The 23,554-nt window shown below is 39.4% G+C and overlaps 1 protein-coding gene and 1 pseudogene across 1 annotated transcript in view; one reads left to right on the top strand and one right to left on the bottom strand.

Annotated features, from left to right (window-relative positions):
* Positions 1-23,554, bottom strand: part of ZC3H12B (zinc finger CCCH-type containing 12B) — a 310,431-nt gene that overhangs the window by 211,415 nt on the left and 75,462 nt on the right. The gene's annotated exons all lie outside the window — the stretch shown is intronic.
* On the top strand, positions 22,395-23,081 carry LOC138170940 (NADH dehydrogenase [ubiquinone] 1 beta subcomplex subunit 9 pseudogene; annotated as a pseudogene).

Below are 23,554 nucleotides of genomic sequence, written 5' to 3'. Positions count from 1 at the left end.
TATTGTTTACCTCCAGCTGGAACTTCTTATCATAGGCAAGGGTTTCTTTGACCCTAAATATTGCAAAATTCACTGTGCCCAGCATCACTCTGTAGTCAGATCAGAATAGTATATTCCAGATCAAGTCACACACATGCCCAGGTCCCTAGGGTCATCTCCCATTTACTAGAATTTGCCAATGTCCCTATTATACCTGGCAAGCCCCCCCCCATCTTACAGGGAGGACATGTGAATGCCAGCTCTTAGATTACTGTTGGGGTCTAATGGAAACCGCACACTAACCATATTGGTTACCTCTCTTTGGAACTCCTTATCAAAGACTGGGATTTCTCTAACCTTAAGTCACATCAAATTGGACTTGTCCAGAATGACCGTGTTGTCAAACAGAAATTATGTATGCTGGATCTAGACATCAAATCCATACTTTGTTCACCAATGGCAGCACAACATATCAAGATTCCACTCACCTGTGGCAAGCCACTGTCATCTGGCCAGAGGTTTCAGAGAAGCCCCTCACTGACACCAAGGAAGGCTCCTCTCTCTAAAGGCTCTACCTTGTCCTCATAGACATAAATCATCCAGAAGTTCGTCCATATCTAGTCTTCTCCATTCTACTGTCACCTTCTATGCTGACTCCTGTTCTATGGATAATGGAGTGGCACAATGGTCTAGCTTGCTAATTACCTTTGATTGGCTGATTACTGGGAAGCTGGATAAGAGGTTACCCTCTCTGTTCTTTTATGGCAAGAGGACTATAATGACCCTCAATTCTACTCAGGAGTTGTCCATTTTGCTTTCAGAGTTGTTGACTTGTACTTGTAGTTCAATTCAGTCATGTCTTGTCATAGAATTACAGCCACTTAGACTATCTTGCTCCTTGACAAATTCTTGTGAGCACACCATAGTATCATCCTAAAAACATTCTGATGGTACCTACACTCATTAGGACTGAGAAGCCCATCATTCCTCTGTCCCTTGGACTTTTAACACCTCTGAAACCACTGGTGAAATGAAATGAGCTGGTTAAGGCTCAAATTCAAAAGTGAGAAATGGGTGGGGTGAAGGTGAGAGGTCAGGTGAACCAAGTACTTATTCTCTGTCCTTTGATGCAATTTTAAACTTGGACAATATAGCCCCAAAGATCGAGGTAACAGGACCAACTTGGGGACCTGTGGGTTTATGGGAACCCTACTCACTAAAGGTTACCACCCTCAGAGGAGGGGCCATATAGGAAAGGTAAAAGACTAACCTAGAACTGTAAGTCCTTTGATATCCTGATAATTTGGCCAAATTGTGCTAACACCTCCAAATGGGGCAATAGAGATAGTAACCAAATCATACCCACTGGGAAAAATGACTTCTAGGGACAGAGAGGCACAGGTTCATTGATGAAAACTGACCTGGGGGTGTATACTCTAAAACCCGCCACTTAGTTATTGAGAGCCATACACCCTAGGCCTCAACCCAGCAGGGTGGTCCCAGACCAGTGAGGTGAGTAACAATCTATTGAATAGGTCTATTTGCTGTCAGCATAACTTACTAATGACTGGGAATATCTTGATATCGTTGTCTTGCTTTTGGGTTGACAAAGGTCATTTGAGCACCAAGATAAACACTTGTTGAGTACTAAGAAAGCAATTTTTGGTAAACTTTGCAAAATATTCCTTGTTTGCTGAATCTGCATGATATTATAGGCAGTAGGGAAGGACAGTAGAGAGGGAGAGATTGAAAATAAATGGGGATGCTAGAGGGGACAATCATTGGAGAGCACAAGAAGGCATGTTGCTTGAACAGATAGAGGGGTTAGCCTTGGTAAGGAGTAAGGCCACCTCATTACATGAGACAGAGGTGAAGGAGGAAAGAGAGGCAAAAGGTATGGGAAGTCAAATAACAGAATGCTCAGACTTTCCTCATATCCCAATTGAACAGCATGCATGATACTATCAAGGACGAGAGTGTTTCCCTAGAAATAAAAAAAAGAGGGAAAACCAAACTAGGAGTGGGTCTTCCATGACATAGGTGGCAGTCAATACCATCCACAAGGATGTCATCTTGTCTCTGATGTTGATCTTTGTGACACTGGCCAAGTCACTTAATCTCCCTGTTTTCCCAACTATAAAATGGGGGTGGAGTGGACTAGATACCCTCTGAGGTAGGCTTCTGATCCTATGATCTTCCCACAAACTACCTCCATTGCAGGAAATAGTACTATATTGTCCTCCTAACAGGTCATCATACATACTATAACCCTAAATATTGTCCTGCTAACAGGTCATCATACATACTATAACCCTAAATGGGTCCCAAGGCATAATCTATGGGGCTTCCTTAGAAAATAATACACAGTTCTCTAAAACTATCCAAGGGACCATCCATTTCCCTTGTCTAGGGTATGCCAGTTCCCAAAGTGAACCATACTCAGAGGCCTTCCATGGCTGTAGGTGACAAGTCACCATAATCCATGATCCCTTCAGACTGCCTAATAATATGTAACACAACAATGTGAGCGACCCATTCTGGCATACAAGTAGGGTGCTAGTGTTCTTCTGTTTAGCTTTTCAGGTCCTTCACAACTTGATCCCTTCCTACTTTCCCAATCTTTTTCTCCTGTATTCCCTCCAAAAACTCAACAACCTAGGGACAGCAGCCTTTTTGCTGTTCCTATCTCTAGACCTGGTGTCTTTTCACTGGCTGTCTCTGATGCCTGAAATATCTCCCCCATCCAAATGGGAGCTTCTTGAGGGCAAGGTCTGTGTTTCTGCCATTCTTTGTGTCCCGTAGCACCTCATATATAAAAGTGCTTAATAAATGCTTGTTGACTGATTATCTGAGTAGCATCTCTCTCTACCAACACAACATTCTTAGATGTTACACAGGTGAAGTCACAGATCATGGAAGTTGAAAAAGATGATGAACTGGAATGTAAAATGATTTAAATGGGAACATGAACACTGAAATTGAAGTCTTCAAGTATAAGTAAAGGAGCTTGGGGTAGAGAGGGAGACTGTAATCCAGACACTAAACTCCTCAAGAAAGACAGAATAACTTGGAGGCCAGCAGGTAACTTACTACTAGGATCTAGATAGGGTGATTGATGGGAGGGGATTAAACTTAGCAGAGGAGAGTTTGCTGAGTGATGGGAGGAGGGGGAAGGCCTGGAAGTTGTACTAAGGAGCAAGAAGTGTGCCTCCTGGACTCCTGTCCCAGTATGTCGGTAGGGTATGAGACAAAGTACATTCAGTACTATAGAGGGTAGCCAGAGAAGCAGTGCCATCTGGGGAGAGCCATGTTTACATGATTGCAAGGAGACAGAAGGATCTTCAAAGGAAGGGATGGAATAAGCATTTATATAGCACCTACTATGTGCCAGGGGCTATGCTAACTGCTTTACCAATATGATCTCATTTCATCCTAACAACAACCCTATGAGGCAGGTGCTATTATTATCCTCATTTTATAGTTGAGGAAACAGAAACAAAACAAGGTTAAAAGACTTGCTCAGAGTCACACAGTAAGTATCTGAAGCCAGAAGTAAAAGGTCTAATATAAAATACGGTTTTTTAACAATAGAACAGGCATTCCACAGGGCACAATGCATAGGGACAAAGAAGGGACAGAGCTAACATGGAATGTTATGAAGAAACAAGGAATGGGAACCAAGGAAACTGCCTCCTAAGCAGGAAATAACTCTGATTCACTAGAATTTTGAGTAGAGCCATAAGCAGTATGGCTTTAGTATCACCCTTTCTAGCAGACAGAATAATGTTAACTTGATTATTAGTGTCTAAGTGGAAGAAAAAGAGTATGGGATGTATGGACATAACTAGGTTGGCTAGATTTGGGGTTAGAATGTGGAGGGAATAAGACTCCAGTTTGGGTCCTGGTTGGTGTAAGGGTTGTGGGATTTAAAGATCTTCCATGCCCCCATTGGACTTGCTGATGTAGCAGGAAGGAGCGGAGCTAGAGGAAGCGGAAACCAAACTAGAGCTCCTGTGGTGGCTGGCGGTGGTGGCGACGGCGGCGGCAGCAGCAGAGGCAGCGGCAGTGCAAAGCCCTTTTTGAGTAAGCCAGATTTTCTGCTAAGGACTCCTGCTGAGAACTGCCAGGGGCCGGAGCTGCTGGGAGCGCGCTTCCCGGACGCTGGGTGGTTGCTGTGAGTGGGGAGAGGAGGACCTTTGCCTGAGGTAGCCTGTTCTGTTTTAAGGGCTTGAAAATGTGGGTGCTTTCTACTTTATCTACCTGTGCCAATGTCATAACTACTCTGATGGCTTTCACTTTCTGGTTTTGGGACTCAGTCTTTTGGTATCTTAATAAATTTTCTAGTTTATTCCCCCATGTGGCAAGCATGATGTATTTTGTAATGGATAATTATATCAGCATATCTGTAATCTCCATAGGCATTGTGAATATGGCATTGCTGATAAAGTTGGTTACAGAATGTTGAGGTGAGGTTGATTTTTCATCTTCCAATCAACAGCAAGGGCAGCTTCCTCACAGAGCGAGCTCCAAATAAGAGAAACACAAAGAAGGTACATGAGTACAATTATAAAGAAAAGACAAAGCAGGTGTCCCCAAGTACCCCACACCTATAGGCCCCTGCTTCCCACCTCCTGCCTCCCCTTGGACCTAAACTTGGCCTGAAGGTCCTTTATCTTCACCATCATCACCACAACCCTAGATCCACATGCAGTGACAAGGTGGCCTGCAGGCACCCACTTCCTATTTGCTGCTTGCCCCTGACCTGGCACCATCCAAACTATACACAGTGATGAGGCAGGTTCAGGCTCTTGCCCATAATTACCTACTTCCCATCTCCCCATTACCTACCACCCAAACCCCATTAAAAAACAACCCCCAAGAGGTTGTCTGCATATGCCTGCTTCCCACCTCCCCTCAGACCTACCACAACCCATACCTAATGACACCATGAAGTCATGTAGAGAAATCCAGCTCTCCCACACATACCCCAGCCACGATCAAGATCTCAGATAAAACAGCAAGAAACACAACCACTACCACCACCACAAAAAAGCCAAAGCATAATTAAGCATGTCCATCAATCCAGAACTGCAAAATAAAAAGACAGTCAGAAGCCAGCAATGACCAGAAGAGAGATTACACCAGAGAAACCAATGCAAACCTTGGTAAATGGAACCGAAGACTGTGGACTTGGGAAGAAAGGTCACAGCAGAGAAAACATGGTGTAACATAAAAAGCCCCACTAAACATAATGAAAAAAATACTATAGGTTAAGAGAAGCCCAAAAGGCCAACCTAGACAAAAGTGTGACTCTGCAACAAAAACTAGTAAAGCCACAGAGAAAAGATGTCTTGGCCACAAAGACTACAAGAATGGCAAGAAAAAATGAAGCAAGAGATAAAAAATTAAATTAGAATTGAAATTTTCTGGAAGAAAAAGTAGAAGAAGAAATACTTTAGAACAAAAGGTAGAAAACCTTACCCAAATAATGAAGTTCCTGCAAAACAGAAAAAGTAATCAGAAATCCATAACTCCATGAAATGAGAAATGTTTGAATAAATTCAAAATATTGGGGGGAAATGAAGAAAATGTAAGGCGCTGTAATGGGAATGCAAATTTGGAAGATCTTCCCTGCCCCTAGGCTAAAATGCACCTGAAGCCTGGGGAGGGAGGCTTGTTTTTCAGTAGATACTTCTTGATTGGCCAGTGAGTCAATAAGGTTGTTACATTCTCTGAGCCAGGAGAAGGCTATATAAGCCCTGATGTGTAGCTTTGTTTTGGGACTCACTTTGAGAAGTGTTCTGTGATTTGATCTGAATTCTGGGAAGCCGTTGTTGAGAGTCCCCCGGTTTTGAAAAACCCAGATGTGGAAACCCAGATGTTGACTGGGTATGGATGTAATGGCTGGACAGTTTGGAAAGCTGTCTACTTGATCTGTTTCTGTCTTGATGATTCTGCCTGTATACTTTGAAGTTCAGGGTGCTGTCCTTTTTCCCCTGAACAAGGTAAACGACATATGTCTGACTGATTAAAGTAAGCTTGTTAACCCATTTTGAGTTGCTTTCCTTTAACAAAGCAGATCCAAGAACCTGTGGTGGCGGCAAACCCTTAGGATGCTTGGGGTGCTTGCCGCTACAGGCGCCTACTATTAAAAACTAGTGAGTGGAATAACAGGTCCAGGAGAGAGAATTTAATTTAACTTTAAGGCTACAGGGTAAAAAATGGACCTTTAATAGAACAATGGACTTTCAAACACCCCTGATGAAAAGACCAGAGTAGATTAAAAACTTTGAAATGTAAACATAGGAGTCAAGAGAAACTTAGAAAGGTAATTAATTACATAAGAATAACTGGAAAGGTCTAAATGATGAAGTGCTTAATATTTAATTATGGAAAACGTCTCCTTTCAGAATATAACTTGTCCAAGAATCACAGAGGGAGTTAAATAACATAACGCAGGGATTTGGCACAGTTTTGTTCTATTATGTTGATTTTAGGAGAGGAAATAAAGGGAAAAGGAATATACTAGGAAGGAATAAAAAGGAAGAGAAACTTAATTGGGGTAGATGAGAAGAAGAGAATACAAATATGAGGGAAGAGGTGGGGGAAGCAGGCATCTCATGAACCTCAGTTATATATGAAATAGACAAAGGAGGGAAGAACACACACACACACAAATTCTAGTGTGGAAATTCATTAAAAACTCAACAGGGAAACAGAAAAGGAGAGAGAGAGAGAGAGAGAGAGAGAGAGAGAGAGAGAGAGAGAGAGATTTGAGATGGGGGGAAGAATCAAGGAAGGAATAATCATAGGCAAAACAAATGTCACCTTTGTGACATCACCTTAGTTTCCTCATCATAAAGGGATGAGGAGGGGAAGAAAAAGAGAGAAAGTATAAAAATCAGAGATGAGTGTCTTGCCTGGGTGATGAGCAGAGGATTAAGAATTTATCACTTCAATTCTAGATTACTAGACCAGAAAGAGAAATAAGGAGAAAGAAAGCAAAGGAAAACTTGGTGGGAAAGGTACAACCAAATACTAGCTATAGATATATACACATGCATGATTTGATATAATAATCAAATTCATAAAGGAAAAGGTAGAAATTCAAGGGTGTATTGGAGCCAGTTCTTCAGTGTGAGAATTTACATCTCATAAATTGACAAATGCTACAAAACAGAGTTTTGACTGTTTTCTTGATTCTCTAGACTCAAGAAAATGATGGAGAAAATGTCAATAATACATATTAAAATTAAAAGTATATCATGTGTACAGAATTCATTTTTTCAGAGAGTCAGTTTTTAAACATTTAATAGTACAGTCATGAATATAAATAACCCAGGTCTTGCTGACTCTAAGTGTCTGACTCTCTAGATTCTATATCATACTGCTTCTCCATAAAGGCATAAAGAAACTATCAAAGGAAAAAAAATTACCTTAGTCTAGACAGATTTATAGGGAAATGCTGTCAAACATTTAGTGAGCAATTAATACCCATGCTACATAAATAATTGTCCAAAATGGAGAGGAAAAAATATTCTGCCAAACTCATTTTAAGAGATATACGGTTCTTAAAGGATAAAGCAAAGAAAAAGAACTATAGACCAATATCAGTAATAAATATTGATGCAAACATTTTAATTAAAATCTTAGCAAAAAGATTAGAGTAATAAGTCCAAAAAATTTCACTATGATCCATCTGGATTTAAATCAAGGATGCAAGATGGTTCAACAAGATGGAAAACAAGTTTCATAGTTAACCATATAAAAACTAAAACGTGCAAAATCCCTATGATTATATCATTATATTAGCTATATGAAGCGTGATACAGTAGAAAGAACACAGACTTTGAAGTCAGAGAAATTGGGTTTACATCCCACCTTGACCTCTTTGGGCCTTAGTTTCCTCATCTGTAAAATGAGAGGGTTGGATTAGATGACCTCTGAGGTTCCTTCCAGCTCTACATATATGATCCTATTGAGAAAAAGGCTGAAAAAGTACAACATTAATTTATGATGAAAATCCTAAAAAGCACTGGCACAGAAGAACCAATTTAAATGTGATAAAAGGTATAGATATTAAACAAAAAAAACAGTATTATTTGCAATGGGAAAATACCAGAAGCTTTCCCAACAAATATAATAGTCAAGCAAGGATGCCTCCCCTCTCCACTACTATTTGACATAGTTCTAGAAATGCAAGGCTTTGAAAACTGATTTTGAGAACTGAATCTTGGGATTTGTAGTTCATAGGGACAAGTATGTCTAAACCCTAAAAAGTGATTTGTCATTTAATATCACAATCTTTTAGAAGGAATTAAGTCATTCCCTGGAGTTTTTAAAGAGATTTTATAGTTTGGGGAAAGAGAGACTGAAAGGCTTGGTGAACTAAGCAAGAAAGACACATCCAGCATCCACTGGTGTTAAACCAGGAATAAAACAAAAGATAACAATTAAAAGCATAAATTCTGGCAGAGGGGAGACAAAATTATCCCTATTTGCAGATGACATGCTATACTTAGAATACTCTAAAGAATCATCAAAGAAACTGAGACCACTAACAGTAACATTAAAATAGGAGAAAAACCAAATAAGCATACAAAAAGCACCAGCATTTCTAAATAGCAGTAACTGAACCCAGGAGGAAAAATAATATTAAAAATGGCATTAAAATAATTACATACTGTATAAAACATCTGTGATTCATAACCAAGACACACCCAATTTACTTCAGTATAGTTATAAAGTACTCTTTAAAGAAGTTAAGAATGACAAAGAATTAGAGAGATATTTATTTTTAGATAGCACCTATATAATAAAAATGATACAACCCATATTAACTTACAGATTTATTGCTATGACAATCAAATTACTAAGGGGATACTTTAAAAAGTCAGACAAGATAGTGATAAAATCCATTCACAGGAACAAAAGGTTCTCAATACAAATAATGAAAAAGGTAGAAATGAAGGGGGAATGTTAAATTACATCATAACACAGTAACCATAAAAATTATTTGGTACTAATTACTAACATAAAAGTTGATCAGTAGAATAGACTACATAAAACTCAGAAGCAATCAAGATTGATAACCAATATTTGATAAACCCAAGAATATAAACTGCCTGGGAAAGAACTCTATTTGACAAGAATTGCTGGAGAAACTAGAAAGCACTTTATCAGAAATTTGGTTGAAGGGGTGGCTAGGTGGCACAGTAAATAGAGTGCAGGCCCTGGAGTCAGGAGAACCTGAGTTCAAATCCAGCCTCAGACACTTAACACAAAAACTAGCCATGTGACCTCGGGCAAGTCACTTAATCCCAATTGCCCTCCAAAAAAAGCAGAAAAACAAAAGAATTTCTGTAAAAAAAGAAGAAATTTGGTTTATATCAATATATTACAGCAAATGCTCAATAAGCTCAAACACAACCGAATGTCAAAGTCACACTATAAAATAATTAGAAAAGAATGACATAAAAATAACATCAGTAATCTTCACAGTCATGTCTAGGGGGAAAATGCTTAACCAAAGAAAGGATAGGGACGATCACAAAAAATCAGACAGAATATTTGGTTATATGAAACCAAAAAGCTTTTTCTCAAACAAAACCAGCATATCTTAGAATAAGGGAAATTATTTATTGGGGAAAATTTTTTTTGCATCAAAAATCTCTGATAAGGGTCTGATATTAAAAATAGAGAGAGAATTAACTTAAACATAGGTGACTAAAAGGCACTCCCCAATGGATCAAACTGTATAACACATAGTTCTCATGTGAGCAACAAAAGGGCAGAGTAGACATTTTCTCTGATATCCACGATCTATTAGGCCCCTCCAAAACAGAAATTATATGCTAAGGTTAAGGCAATTTCAACTGTCAACATGGTCTAGGACACCCACAATCCAAAAAAAAGGTAATCCCAATCTCCCAAAAATAGTCCAGGAACTAATGTTCACTGACCCTGAGCTCACTCAGCATCCCTACTCCACCTCCAACCCTATCAGTAGTAAGGCCACACTAGAAAACCCCAGGATACAACAGAAACTTACATCAAAACCCATCCCTGCACCATGGTCTCCCCCTACCTCTTTCCAGTGCTGTGGAGACACCGGCACCAGGCAGCAGAAGTTTACTTGGGTGTTGACAGTCAGCCAGTTCTTCAGGATTAAAAGCTTGCCAGGAGCGGCAATCCAGAAGTGCCAGTGCTACAAAACACTGAACTACCTTGCTAGGCCAGAAAACTAAGAAACAGAGAGTGTGACAGGTCATTGTGCATGTGGAGAGCTGTGTAGTATTCCACCAAGCACAAGGGAAAGGGCACAGCATCCAAATGGGGCCAGTTCTGACCATCCAAAAGTCACTTGGGGCAGAGAACTAGGCTGATGAATGATGACTTACCTACTATCAGCAGAGGCTGAGAGCTTTGAGATTCAACCCCAAAGGAAACCACAATCAGAGGGGAGGGAGTCAGGAAGTGACTGATAAGGAAAATGAAGAGGACGGGGAAAACTGAAAGTACCAAAGATCTCAGGAAGAAAAAATATCAAAGACCTTGAACATAAGCAGATAAATCAAAAGGGAAAAAAGTAACAACAGAAGGAAATATGGCCTTCAGATGTAATAAACTAGTTCAGCAATCTCTGAATAAATACTGAAAAATAAAGGAAAATGATCCAACACTTGATAAGAAAGAGGACCCTGTGGAATGTGAAAAGAATATGGAATTTTACAACACACTATTCCAGAGTGGTTTAAAAGAGAAATGAGAATTATGAAAGCAGAATTTATGTCCTGAACAACAAAAATAATGAATGGAACAGAAAAATTGGAATCTGCAATGCCAAGGATCACAAAAGAAACAAAAAAGAGAATGAAAGATTGGGAACATAAAAACACAGAAGTAAAGAATAACCCAGAGGAAGAGAAGCAAAAAACAATAACATTAAAAATTATTTTAAATTAAATTAAATTAATTAAAAGTTATTTATTTGTTGTATATAAGCAAAACATACTGATCTTAAAGATAGCATGCACAGAGACAAGCTAAGGTTCATGGGTCTCCCAAAACAACACAACTAGTGAGAACATTTTTTAAGCAATTGGGGTTAAGTAACTTCCTCAAGGTTACACAGCCAGTTATTTTGTGTGGGTGTTAAGTATCTGAGGCCGGAACCGATCCCGGATCTCCTGACGGTGGGGCCAATGCTCTTACTCACTGTGCCACCTGGCTGCCCCACAGAACTTCTTATCATAGAAAACAAAATTCTTATTAAAAGAATTCACAGATCCCCTCCAGGAAAAAAAAAATCCCAAGGCTGCAAACTCTAAGATACATAGTGGTTAAATTTAATAATTCAATTCAGAAACAACAGTTCTGCAAGCTATCAGGAGAAAAATCCTCAAATACAAAGGAAAAGATATTAAAATAATACAAGATTATTCTATAACCACTAGAAAAAGTATGAGAGAGTAAAATAATATGTCCTGAAGAGCACTGGACGTCAGGATGTAGCCCAAGGTGATGTATCATGCAAATCTGAGCGTAGCCATACAGGACAAAAGATGGACATGTACTGTAAGAAATGTTTGTGATGAATAAATAGAAGTACAGAAAGAGCTATAGGAACTGATACAGCCTGAAGTAAGCAGACCCAAGAAAACAATATATATGTATATGTGTGTGTGTGTGTATGCTGACTACAACAATGTAAATAGAAAGAACACACCCCAAAATCAAAAGTAAATACAACAAAATTATAAGGATCAAATGGGACTTGAATGAAGATACCTCCAAGCGATGCCTTTGTGGAAGTGGGAAGTCCACAGGTGTTAGACATTACACATGCTTCTGGACTCCTTCAATGTATCAATCAGTTGTGCTGACTTTTCTCCCTTTTCCTCTAGAAAAAATACTATTTATCATATGGGATAGCTATCTGGGATGGAAATATACATCAGATACTATGATGATTTAAGACACAGAAAATGTCAGTGAAAATTATTTAAATGAAAAAGAGGTTCTCATAAAAGGAAGTATAAGCTATTAACCATATGAAAAACTGCTCCAAATATCTAAGAAGAAAAGTTCAAATAAAAATGATTATGATCTTTTACCTCAAACCCAACAGATTGGTAAAGATGACAAAAGATGGAAATAATCACTATTGGAGGGACTATATATATATATATATGCTATATATACACTATTGTTGTAGCTGTGAATTGCCCCAACTATTCCAGAAAGCAATTTAGAATTGCACTTTTAAAAAATTTAATTTTATTAATTTAAATTAAATTAAATTTTTAAATTTTATTAATTTAAATTAAATTAAATTTTTAAATTTAATTTAATTTCTTAAAAAAATTACTTTTTAAAAAAGTGCCTCAAATGCCCATATCTTTTGACCCAGATATCTTACTGCCAGACATATACCATAAGGAGGTCACAGAAAGGTCACATAAATATATGTATATACATACATACATACATATAAATTCAAAGCAGAAATATTTATGGTAGCAAGGAACTGTAAAAAGAGTATGTACTTATCAGATGGGAAATGGAATATCATTGGACCATACACAATGATTTTGAATAATACAGAGAAGCTTGGAAAGACTTTTATGAACTAATGCAATGATAAAAGCAGAACCAGGCAAACAACAGATACAATGACTACAACAATATAATAAGAGAAAATAATTTTTTTGAAATTGAATACTGTAACAAAAAATGTCTTGTTTATGAAGTGTGACCTATAATCTGACCTGAAGCTCTGAGTAATAAAGACTAGGATATTTCTACAACTTTTGGCAGTAGAAATACTTATTTTCTAAGTAATCGAATTATTTGGAGGAGTCTCTTTAATACATTGTTAAAAAAAACCAAGGCAATACCAAATAAAACTGTAGCAAAGAGAAGACAGAGGCTGTGGGACTGGTCTCATAGCAACAAGTACTGCTTCAGTGTGCAAACCCACACAGTGAAATATGGTCCTGCAAAGCTTACAAATAGCTCTGTGTTCTACAATTTAACAACTTGTACTCCTCAACAGGAAATTTTGTTTGTTTGCTTAGGAAAGTCACTTGTGCTTAAAAGGATAACTAATGTTGCTCAAATTCATTTTTAAAAGAAAAAGCAATCAATTTAAGAATAATACTTACCCACTATTATGAGATGCCTGTCTGACTGCCCTGCCAAATTTTTCATTGCTTCCATTACAATCCCTCCCCTTTTTTAAGGCCCAAATTGGGTCCCACCTTTTCCATGAGTAGGATTATGTGGAGAACACTGGAAAGATCACCTGTATTTGGAGGCAGAAGACTTGTGTTTGAGTCTCAACTCTTTCATTTACAAAGAAGAGGCTGGATTGCATGATCTCTAAGGTTCTTTCTTGCTAAATCATCCAGTAATTTTATGGAGCCTTTCTTGCTTCCTCCAGCTGGACATGATCTTTTCTCCCTAGAATCTATCAGAACACTTTGGTCCCTTCTTTTGTATTTCTTGAATTCTGTCTTACTCACACTTGCTTGTGCATATTCTATTTTTCCATTAGAATGTCAGCTCCTTGAGGGCAGGGATTATGTTTTTTCCATCCATCTTCCCTGTCCCCAGTACATAAGGCTTGCATCTATGATTTCACTGTTGTAAGAACCACTCAGTATAAATCCCAGTGTAGAACTTCCTTCTAACAATGCTGATTAGTAACTAGTTTGTAATTTATAGTCTTAGAAAATTGCCTGGGAAATCCACAGGCTAAGTGAATTGCACATGGTCACACAGCTAGTATATGTAAGAGGTTAGGACTTGAATCTTGGCCTTCCTGACTCCAAACTCAGCTCTCCAGGTACTAGATCACACTACCTCCTAACTAGTACATGTGGGAGTTTTTACTAAATTCAATTGTGTTTCCTCTTCTAAGGCAGAAGATAACAGAATTACAGAGCCTTAAATGAAAGAATTTTCCTTCAATTTAAGTTTCATCTTTGGGTAGGATTATATTGATGTATTGTTGGCTGTGGTTTTTTTCTTTCACTCAAGTTATGTAGAGGAAACTCATTCACGGGTGGAACAAGCATCCACCTCGATGAAATCACAGAATTTTTGAAGTATCTAAAGTATTAAAATATCTTGATTACATAACTTTGGGGCCAAAGAAGATACTTTCTTTAACCCAGTGTGCAAAGTCACACACATACCATGTTGGCTTGTGATGAGGGTTTTCTGTTCTAGATATTCATTAGCCATCTTTTAATAGTACATTGTAGAGTTTTGTTGAGTTGAAATCAAGCACCCAGACTGAGAGTTAGCTCCCCTTTTTGCAAATCAACGCTACATATATCCTTTTCCAAACCTGAAGCACCTCACCCATTCTTTCCAACCTTTCAGAGATTACTGGGCAAGGGCTTATATATCACGCTTGCCTAGGATTACACAGAACCCTAGGAGGTGGCTCACCTGGGCCTCAGGGTCATGAACTCAACCACAGTAAGGAAATGCTCTCTAACTAGGTCATTATTATCAACTCCCTATTAGTCATTTCGGCTCTAGCCTTTTCAGGCCAGAGAAAACAGCAGCAAAATAAGAGGATAACACATCCAGAGAAAGATTTATGGAGCCTAAATCCAGATTGAAGCAAACCACTTGCTCTCACTCTCTTTTTTGTTTTGTTTTGTTCCTTCTTTCTTGTTCATTCCATTGGTTATAATCTTTCACAATTTGACTAATGTTTAATGTGAAGATATTTGTAGAACCTACATCAGATTGCATGCCACCATGGTGGGGGGGGAGGGGAGGAAAAGAAAATTTGGAACTCAAAAGCTTGTGGAACTGAATGTTGTAAACTAAAAGTAAATAAATCAATTAAATAAAAAAAAAAGAATTTGGATGCTAAAAGAAAATAAATAAGAGGATAAGAGTTGAACAGCTCCATCTTCTCTCCATAATCATATTCCCATCTATCCCAAGCAAATGTCTCACTCTTTTTTGGATCCTCATCTTTTGCCCAACATAGCCATACTCCTTTTTGTTGTCGGCCTTTCTTTATCAGCCTTAGTTCATTCTGAGCTTTAGCACCTTAAATACTCTTCTTCCAGGAGCATGCCAAGCTTTTATATTCTTCTACCATAGTCAATCAATCAATCGATCAAAACATATTTATTAAGCATATGCCAGATACAGTGCTAGGTGTTGGGGATACAAAGACAGAAAAGTCTCTAGTTCCTGTGCTCAAGGAGTCAATGCTCCTCCACCCTATTTCTTGGCTCTGAGCATTCACTGGTTGTACTTATCCCACCCTCCACTTTTTGGCACATTCTTCCACCCTCCAAACCCCTGACCCAGGTCAGGATTTTCTTTTGTCTTTAGAGATCCCTTCTTTTCTGCCTTCTCAATGAGCCTTCTCAATTTTTTTTTCATAAATACAACACTGATAACCTGGAGAGTGGGAAGGCATTTCTCAAACTCCTCCCCTTCCTTTTTATAAAGAAGACCAGTTTCGTGTTTTCTTTTACAACATGACTAATATGGAAATATGTTTTGCTTAATTGCATATGTATAACTTATATCAAATGGCTTACCATCTCAGGAAGGAGAGAGGGAAGGGGAGAATTTGGAATTCAAAATTTTAAAAAATGAATGGTAAAAATTGTTTTTACATGCTATTGGGAAAAATATTATCAAATAAAAAAAAAGTCTGAACCCTGAGCACAGATAGTAGCCACTTGGCCTTGGCAAAAGTACAAATATCCCACACTCTATGAAGGCAACTGTGATGTTCTCTCAGCTTTCTGAACTTCCCAGAAGTGAGTTCCTCAGTCCTCTCCTGTTCTTAATAGGGTTTCTCCTGGAGATCCATTATGGCAAGCTACTTTGGGAGGTTTCCAACTCTGGAACTTTCACTCTCCTCACCAAGTCAGCACACTGATAGCCACGTGAAACTTCCTTTCCTTGTCTTATTAACACCCTTCTACTCAGTCCGAGTATTTTTTTAAACTTCTCAAGTCTTCCCAAAATCCCCCCTCCCCAAATTTAATCGATGGCTTTCTTTGTCACTTTGGACTTTTCAAAATCACCTTCACGATTCCTTCTTCTCCTTCTTTAGCTCAAGTCCTTCTGCCCCTCCCAACTAAATTTAAAAGTCCTTCTACTTATTAAAACATACAAGTAGTCAAAAGCAAAATTAGGACTCAAACACTGGTCTTCTGATTCCAAATCTCATGTTCCTTCTACTATACTATAGGAAAAATTTCAACAGGTGGAGAGGGGAGGTGTCCATTCCAAGAAGATCCACGTTAGCACAAACTTAATAATGACACATCTAACATTTCTGCAGCATTTTAATGTTTACAAAGCACTTTCCTCACAATGACAATATGAGGTTGGTTGCACAGTCCTTATTGTCCAGGGTCATACAACTACTAAATGGCACAGCTAGGACTCAAGCCATGGATTCTTTCCATTACATCACATTTGGCAGTTCTACTCTCCTATGTCAGATGGGAATAGGGTAGCCTTAGCAACTTTAGTAGGGGGATTTTAGTAAAACTGATGAACCTTTCATAGTCATGAAAAAGAGATATTCCAAAAATTAATGCTTTCATAAAAAACTGTTACTGGTAGTCTATTGATGATCATTTTTCAGAAGTATTTGTCAAGCAATTCATATCTGCAGGCATTTGACACATTTCACCGAGATTTCTCCCATTTCATAAATGAAGAAATGGATTGTTGTAGATTAAATTATTTACCCAGTAAGTCAGTTGCACACAAGGAGGACTCATAGCAGTCAACCAGATGCTTAGCTCACAGAGCCATATTGTCTTTTCTGTGATCCCTCCTGTGGTATATTTCAATATGTTCTTTTTCTATGGACACAGCTATACTACACTAGAATAACCAAACCCTAATTGCCCAAAGGCAGCTAGGTGGCGCTACAGTAGATATAGCATCAGGCCTGCAGTCAGGAGGACTTGAGTTCAAATCAGATCTCAGACACTTACTAGTTGCCTGACCCTGGGTAAGTCATTTCTGCCTCAGTTTCCTCATCTGTAAAATGAGCTAGAAAAGGAAATGGCAAAGCATTCCAGTATCTTTGCCAAGAAAATCTCAAATGGGGTCACAAAGAGTCAGACATGACTAAAAAATGACTGAAAAACAACTAACCAAATGTGTAAACTAAGTATACTGTACAGATTGAGAGACAGTGAGGGCTAGGGAAAAGTACAATGGACTTCGAATCAGAAAAACCGATTTGAGTTTCAATTTCAAAAAACTTGAGTTTCAATTTCCTGCTTCATAAAACACAGATTTTAATTTCTGATTAGCCAATCTGACAAAGTTGCAGGAAAAAAATGCTTTGTAAACCTTAAAGTGCTATAATAATGTGAATTGTTATTGTTATTAGACCTACATGCATGAGAATCTTCCCAAGTGAACAAAACCAACCTTAGGAAAAATAAAATGACTAAAGAATACCCCGCCCCCCATCTTGTCCTGCCTTCTCCAATCTCTGTGACTTTGATCACCTAATGGCTGAAATTTGCTCTCCCCCAAAACATCTATTGAAAACCTTCTCTTCCTTCAAAACCCAACTGAGGTGTCCCCTCTTCTATTACAGCTCCCCAGATCTGTAGCAGGGTACAGTGGAAACATGGATTGGAAATCAGAAGTCCTAGATTTGACCATTGGTTCTGCCATTAATGACCTCTGTGACCTGGGCATCATCCTTTTTCCTCATCCTCATCCTTGAGCTACCTACCTCATATGGTACTTACTTTGGCCTTCTGATGTATCTGTGATTTCATAGCCATGGACAGTCATTCAATAATGCAGATCACAATCCATCCATACCTTCTCATCCAATGCAACTCTTGTCCAAGTCTCCCCATAAATCTTCCAGAGGGGACCCACCAACATGCTAAGGGCCTTCTCCTGACACTGTATGGATACCAGTGAAACATGAGGTTACCAATTAGCCTTCCCTCTTGCTATAAAAAGAAAGCCCATCTTCTCTTCCAGTTATAAATCTGACCTTGATGATATCCTTTATTATATTTCTCCTACCCAATTCCTCTTTGATTATGTATTTGATCTAGGCCAGGTCTGACTCACACTGGTCCAGCAAATCAGGTTCAGCATGGAATGAAAGGACCATAAAACTTTTAATATGCCAGAGTGGTCAAGTTTTAGCTCCTTCCCAGGGAGGATTTGGGAAACCATGGTGTAGAATGTTGGAGGTGCCTTGGTTCTAATGACAAGAGGGAGGTAAAATTATTTACCCAGATGCTGTGGAATAAGGGAGAAGTCCCCCCTAGAGGGATAAAGATTTGATACTTCCTTGATGAGACTCCCAGGAAGAAGGAGGCCCTGGTTGGTGGGTCTCATAAAACATTTAAGAAAAAATTTACTTAATAATAGCATGGAAAAGATATTCTGTAAGGACAGAGCATTGATTCAGTCAGGCACAGCTTCCCATACCCCCATTTTTGCCATGGTGGCTTACTGGTCAAAAGCATATGTCATGTCAAGCCTGAAGAGCCCATGAATTCTCAGGTTGCTTTTGTACTTAAGCAAACTGGAAGCTCTGTCAATGATTACAATGACTGTGAATTCCCTTGGAACTATCATGTCTTAAGGACAGTTCAGCTACCTTTTAAGGAACAACTGCACTAAGTCTAAGTGGGGTAGATGTTGTCTCTACATCATATGTTACAGTGGGTAAGGTCCTAAAGATTTTTTAGAGGATCTTCCACCTTTTAAATGGTCTTTGGGTTATTACTAGACAGAAACTGGTTTAAGAAACACTGAAATCTGAGCTTACGTAAATCTTAGCAGGTAAAAAAATACCCAAAAGACAGCAAGAGACAACGAGCAATGTAATGACCCCTGAAAAAGTGGCCAAATATGGAGAAGGGAGATTAGAAATCCCAGGCTTCACCCTTCCCCTTTAGAAGGACTGGGCCCTGGATCTGAACAGTCTGCTGAGCAGAACAATCCCTGGAACATCAGGGTCACAACACAGAAGATGACACTTCTGGTACCGTCACTGATCCTCATCACAAGTCAAGGCTATCTATAGTAAAGTAGCTAACAGAGGCCTTGTATGAAGCCCATCCAGGTTTCAGACTCAGTACAAGGATTTGCTCTGTACTATCACTCATTCAGTGTTCCCTAAGCCCACCAGCCAGGGCCTCCTCCTTCTTGGGAATCCCATTACGGAAGTAGAAAATCTTTATCCTTTTAGGGGCTTTTGGTGAGGGACTTCTCCCTTATTCCACAGGGACTGGGTAAATAATTTTACATCCCTCTTGTCATTAATAGCAAGGTGCCTCCCAAACATTCTATACTATGGTCCCGTGAACTCTTCCTGGGAAGGAGCTATAACTTGGCCACTCTGGCAGCAGTGTGGAAGGACACTATTAGTTCCAGATTATAGCAAGCAAAGGGTTATACTGGACTTGATGCTAGTGGGACCTGTGCTGCTGTTCACTGTACTGCCACTGGGGCCCAAGTTCTGCTGCTCCAGAAAAGACAGAGTGCTTCTGATCCACTATGCCAGAATCCAAGCTTCCCCTGACCCAGGCCAAACGCTACATCTCTTTACAGATTGAAAGGACAGTTAGTGCTACTCCTTGTCCATCCTGTCACTTTCCCTGTCTCCCTCTGCTAGGCTGAGTGCTCCTCTCTGTGCCAGGCCCCAATACTGCTTCTTCACTGTGCCTAAGCCTGAGCAGCTACTGATGCTAGGAATGTCCATCTTATGATCACTGTTTGCTCAACTATTCTTGATGGCAGAGACAGAAAAAAAGCAAAAGAGGAAGCCAGAGACTTATCTAGGCCAGCATATGTGCTACAGTTGCCATGTGACAACAGTCACCATTTCTGCTGAGGCTGGGAAGAGTACCCAGGGCCTGCACTGGGGGGTATTCCACTAATGTCCCTCACCCACTGTTCATTGGAAGTCCCACAGACAAAATGAATTAGAGTTCAGAGCTCAAGAGTGACAATAGAAGCTGTCTTTCCTTTTAAATGGACACAACTCCTAATCCCTCTTTCCCTCAGAAAATTAACTCACTTGTATTCGGCACATTTGTCTATGTCCTTAATTCAGGAAAGGTCTCTGGGATCTTGGAGAGGTTCAGGTACTGTCCTTTCAAGACTTCCCCTAAAGATCTTAGCAAATTCCACATGGCCAACTTCCTAATATAAAAAAGCCCCAAGCAATCATAAGCTCATAGATTTGAAGCTGGAAGAGACCTAAAAAATCATCTAATCCATCATGTCCAATACCCTCATTTTATAAGGAAGAAAACTGAGACCCAAGGTATGATTTGACTTGCCCAAGGTCACATAGGTAGTAAGTGATAAAGTTGGGATTTGAACACAGATCCTCTGATTGCAAATCCAGTCTTTCACTGTATCACAATTCAATCCCCAAATTCCAGTTGTTAGGAAGGGTCCTAGTCCATCACAATTGGTGAATCTCAAAATTTTAATCATCCTAAATAGAAAGTTAAAAAAATTCCTCAAATGACATTTGACATTTATTATCTTTGGGGAATGGCTATTAAAGATCTAGCAAGATCTAAAGAATCTAAATATCTAAAGAACTCCCAGGTCACCAGATGGTGAACTCTGTGTTTTCTCTGATCCCCACAATCTCTCAAATCTCTTCAAAACAGATATTATGCATCAAAAATAAAACAACTTTATATGCCTCCATGGTCTAGGACACACAGAATACAAAAGTGTGAATAATCAAAAAACCTAAGAAGTGATGCTCACTGACCTTGAGGTCACTTAGCACACTTACCTTCCTCACAACATGCAGCAAGGCTGCACTAGCAAATTCAAGGAACAACCCCTATATCCTGATTCCCCCTCCTTCCTTCCAGTGCAGTGGACACCATGGTTCCAGACTGCAAAAATCATCCCCTGCCATGACATAGCCAGGCAGCCACAGTGCATCAGGAGTAAAAGCCTATAGGGGCCATAACCCCATAGCACCAGTGTGATAGCTCTCTGGCAGTGATTCCAGCAGGGTGAAAGTTCTGAACTGCTGGTGCCAAGTCAAGGGAACTAAGGAACCTGATGTGGAACAGGACACCAGATCAGGGCATCATGAGTGTGAGGGACTGTGTAGCACTCCACCAAGACTGAGGGAAAGAGCACGGCATGAAGCTGGAGTCAGTTCTGACCACATGGAAGTCACACAGAGATCTAGACAGCTTAACGGTGAATTGCCCAGTCTGAGGCTGTGACACTTTGGAGATCCAGCCTCCAAGGAAACTACCATCAGAGAAGAGAGTCAGAAAGTGAATAGGGGAAAATCATGGGGGAAAAATAAGACTGAAATGACCAAAGATCTCAGAAAGAAGAAATATCAGAGACCTTGAACATAAGCAGGTAGGTCAACAGGGAAAATATTATTGACAGAAGGAAATATGGAATCCAGATCTAGTAAACAAGTTCAGGCATCTATGAATAAATACTGAAAAAACAAAAGAAAATGATCCAACATTTGAATAGACAGAGGAACCTGTAGAATGTGAGGGGAATTATTAGAGCAGAATGTATGGCCTGCACTGCAAAAATAATGGGCAGAACAGATTTTTTTCTATTGAATCTTTTTTCTCTTGAATCTGTGAGGGCCAGTCTTGCCAAAGAAGCGAAAGAGAGAACAACAGATTGGGAATACAAATATATAAAAGTGAAGGATAATATAGAAAAAGAGAAGCAAAAAACAATGCCATTAAGAGAAAATACAAAAAGGACCCATATATACAAAAATCTTTATAACAGCTCTTTTTGTGGTGGCAAAGAATTGGAAATCAAGGTGATGCCCATCAATTGGGGAATGAATAAATGAGTTGTGGTATATGAATGTAATGGGATACTATTGTGCTATAAGAAATGAGGAGCAGACAGACTTCATAATAACCTGGAGAGACTTATACAAACTGATGCTGAGTGAGGGGAGTAGAACCAGGAGAACTTTGTACACAATTACAGACACATGGTATCTGTAATGACTGACTTTCACAGACTGGGCTCCTCTCAGCAATGCAACGCTATAAGACAACTCCAAAAGACTCCTGGTGGAAAGTGATATGCACATCCAGAGAAAGAACAATAGAGTCTTCATGCAGATTGAAGCAAACCACTTGCTCTCACACTCTTTTTTGTTTTGTTCCTTCTTTCTCATTGTTCATTCCATTAGTTATAATTCTTTTTTATAACTTTACTAATGTTTAATGTGAAGGTATTTATAGAACCTATATCAGATTGCATGCTGCCTTGGGGGGGGGGGCGGAGAGGAAGAAGACAGAAGGGGAGAAAATTTGAAACTCAAGGGATTGTGGAACTGAATGTTGTAAACTAAAAGTAAATAGATAATTTTTTTAAAAAAGAAAATATACGGCGGCCGCCGGCCGGGCTGAAGGTGAAGCAGGGCGAGATGGCGCTGTGCGCTCCGGGCGCCTTTCTGACCCACCAGCAGAAGGTGCTGCGGATCTACAAGCGGGCACTTCGCCAGCTCGAGTCCTGGGTAGTCCACAGGGATGCTTATCGGTTCAAAGCTTGTTTGCTGAGAGCTCGGTTTGAAGAACATAAGAATGAAAAAGATATGGTAAAGGCCACTAAACTGCTTATGAAGGGTGAGGAAGAATTTTGGGCTTGCCAGCATCCTCAGCCATATATCTTTCTTGATTCCCCTGGAGGTACTTCCTTTGAAAGATATGAGTGTTACAAGGTTCCTGAGTGGTGCTTAGATTACTGGCATCCCTCTGAGAAGGCAATGTACCCCGATTACTTTGCCAAGAGGGAGAAATGGAAGAAACTGCGCTTGGAAAGTTGGGATCGTGAGGTTCAGCAATTGAAGGAGGAAACTCCACTTGATGGTCCTAAGACTGAAGCTCTGCCACCAGCCCGAAAGGAAGGTCATTTGCCACCACTCTGGTGGCATATTGTTACTAGGCCCCTAGAGCGCCCCACATAGTAACATAAGCACACACTTTAAACTTTCAAGTGTGTCTATTGAATATGTAGGTACACATATACTTGACATAATAAAGTTACTAAACTAACAAAAAAAAAGAAAATATACTCACTTGCAAGCAAAAACACACTGATCTTGAAGACAGGGTTCATAGAGACAAGGTAAGGATCATGTCTTCCAAAATAACATGACAGGGAAGAAAACCTTAACACCATAATGCAAGAAATAATACAAGAGAACTGAGTAAAACTTCTGAATATAGGAAAAGGAAATACCAATTGAAAGAATTCATAGATCACCTTCAGGAACAACAGGGCTGCCGCCTCCAAGACAGACAGTACTTAAATTTAAGAATTAAATTCAGAAATAAGATCTGTAAGCCATCAGAAGAAAGACCTTCAAACACCAAGGAAAAGAAATTCAAATAACACAAGACTTATTATACACCAATTCGATTTTTTTTTTCAATTCAATAAACATTCATTAAGGACCAGGCACTGTGCTAAGCACAGGGGATAAAAAAGGAGCAAAAGACAGTCCCTGTCTTTAAGAAGCTTACAAGTCTAATGGAGAAGA

Source organism: Petaurus breviceps, unplaced genomic scaffold (genome assembly GCF_028583685.1).
Source record: "Petaurus breviceps papuanus isolate PSGF00001 unplaced genomic scaffold, PetGlider_PUasm1.0 400, whole genome shotgun sequence".
Lineage (NCBI taxonomy): Eukaryota > Metazoa > Chordata > Mammalia > Diprotodontia > Petauridae > Petaurus > Petaurus breviceps.
The sequence above is the reverse complement of the archived record's forward strand: the minus strand, read 5'-3'. Positions and strand labels throughout refer to the sequence as shown.